Genomic DNA, 2767 nt, shown 5'->3' with positions numbered 1-2767 from the left:
ATATTAATGCAAAAGAATGGGGACACCCCAAAAGCACTTGGGAGTGCTAAATATTATTTTTTGAGACTGCTGACAAACAGGAGTTTTGACAGCCAGAAATATTAATGCAAAAGATTGGGGGATACTCCAAAAGTACTTGGAGTGCCAAATATTGAGAAAAAAGACTCCTCTATCCTCCTCTCTTCTCTTCTCTATAAATTGTTATCAGAATTGTAATGAGAATTGTAATCAATCAGAATTGTTATCAGAATTGTTATCAGAATTAGATGAAGAATAAGGTATATTCTCTGTCCCTGCTCTAATCAGCCTGTGACTATATCTCTAACAAATGGCGAAGGATTGCTGTGGAGGCGGGTATTTAAAATTTTCAATTATCGCGAGAACCGAGCCCCGAGATTCGACGACGTCACGATGACGATGACATCGCCTTTCCCAGATGACGTACTGGGAACACTGCCATTATGAGGCCAAAGCACTTGTAGTGCTACAAATTGTTTTAGGTACTGCTGACAAATATGACTTTTGAGAGCCAGAAAATTTAATGCAAAAGAATGGGGGACACCCCAAAAGCACTTGGGAGTGCTAAATATTATTTTTTGAGACTTCTGACAAACAGGACTTTTGACAGCCAGAAATATTAATGCAAAAGAATGGGGACACCCCAAAAGCACTTGGGAGTGCTAAATATTATTTTTTGAGACTGCTGACAAACAGGAGTTTTGACAGCCAGAAATATTAATGCAAAAGATTGGGGGACATTCCAAAAGTACTTGGAGTGCCAAATATTGAGAAAAAAGACTCCTCTATCCTCCTCTCTTCTCTTCTCTATCAATTGTTATCAGAATTGTAATGAGAATTGTAATCAATCAGAATTGTTATCAGAATTGTTATCAGAATTAGATGAAGAATAAGGTATATTCTCTGTCCCTGCTCTAATCAGCCTGTGACTATCCCTCTAACAAATGGCGATGGATTGCTGTGGAGGCGGGTATTTAAAATTTTCAATTATCGCGAGAACCGAGCCCCGAGATTCGACAACGTCACGATGACGTTTTGCCTCGATTTGGAATTCGAGTGGGCAGGAGAGTACCGAGCCGAGCAGGCAAAGTTCGGGCAAGTTCGGTTCTCGGGGAACCGAGCCCCCCCATCTCTAATATATACACACACATATATATATATATATATATATAATATAAAAGCCTAGCGGCGTGTGTTAGTCTGTGTGTGGAAAAAACTACCGGGTGACAGAATGCTCAAGCTGCAGCGCCACCTGCTGGGTGGAGTTATGTACTACACTGACCTACTAAATTCTTAGCATTATCTAATATTATAAAAGTAAAAGCCTAGCGGCATGTGTTAGTGTGTGTGTGTGTGTGTGTGTGTGTGTGTGTGTGTGTGTGTGTGTGTGTGGAAAAAACTATTTTCTCAGAAAGGGCTCATTCAATTGACCTGAAATTTGGTATACTGACATTATTTGACAAAAAAATTAGAATAGTGAAGTCAGTTAACTTCCATCATCCCCCCTTCCCCCCGTGGGAGGGGTAGTAAAGGCTAAATTTACGAGTTCATCATCAACAACATTTATTTATATAGCGCCAGCAAATTCCGTAGCGCTTTACAATTGGGAACAAATATTAATAAGACAATACTGGGTAATACATACAGACAGAGAGGTAAGAGAACCCTGCTCGAAAGCTTACAGTCTATAGGACAATGGGAGTTAGAAACACAAGGGCATGTGCTACATCATATTGCACAATGGACCAGCCAAACTGCAAAGGTAAAAGTACTGAGTGGGCTGTGTGTGTTGCAATGTTGGTCAGAAGGTTGTTGTCTTGCGTTAGCAGTGTAGAGGATGGCAATAGGGTAATCTAGGGAAATTAAGATGATGGTTGAGGAATATCATAACCTTGTCTGAAGTGGTGGGTTTTCAGTGAACGCTTGAAGGTTTGAAGACTAGAGGAAAGTCTTACTGTGCGTGGGAGGGAATTCCACAAAGTAGGTGCAGCCCGGAAAAAATCCTGTAACCGAGAATGGGAGGATGTGATGAGAGTGGAGGAGAGACGTAGATCTTGTGCAGAACGGAGGTGTCGAGTAGGGAGATATTTCGAGACAAGTGAGGAAATGTATATCGGTGCAATTTTGTTGACGGCCTTGTATGTTAGTAGAAGAATTTTATATTGGATTCGTTGAAATACAGGCAGCCAATGTAGAGACTGACAGAGTGGCTCAGCAGAGGAATAACGGTTAGTAAGGAAAATCAGTCTAGCCGCTGCGTGCAAAATAGATTGTAGGGGTTCAAGTCTGACTTTGGGAAGACCAGTAAGGAGGGAATTGCAATAGTCGATGCGGGAGATGATGAGTGCATGAATTAATGTTTTGCGGTGTCTTGTGTCAGATATGTGCGTATTCTGGAAATGTTCTTTAGGTGTATGTAACATGATTTAGATATAGAGTTGATGTCGGGAATAAACGACAGTTGAGAATCAAGGATTACATCTAGGCAACGAGCTTGCGGGGTGGGATTTATGGTCATGTTATCGACAGAAATAGAAATGTCAGGCAGGAAGCTTCTGTTCTTGGGTGGAAATATTATTAATTCAGTTTTTGAAAGATTGAGTTTGAGTAGGCGAGAAGACATCCAAGATGAAATGGCAGAAAGACAGTCAGTAACGCGAGACAACACAGATGGTGAAGGATCAGGAGAGGATAGATAAATTTGTGTATCATCCGCATAGAGATGATACTGAAATCCAAAGGAGCTAAT

Source organism: Mixophyes fleayi, chromosome 4 (genome assembly GCF_038048845.1).
Source record: "Mixophyes fleayi isolate aMixFle1 chromosome 4, aMixFle1.hap1, whole genome shotgun sequence".
NCBI lineage: Eukaryota > Metazoa > Chordata > Amphibia > Anura > Limnodynastidae > Mixophyes > Mixophyes fleayi.
Note: the sequence above shows the minus strand (reverse complement) of the source record.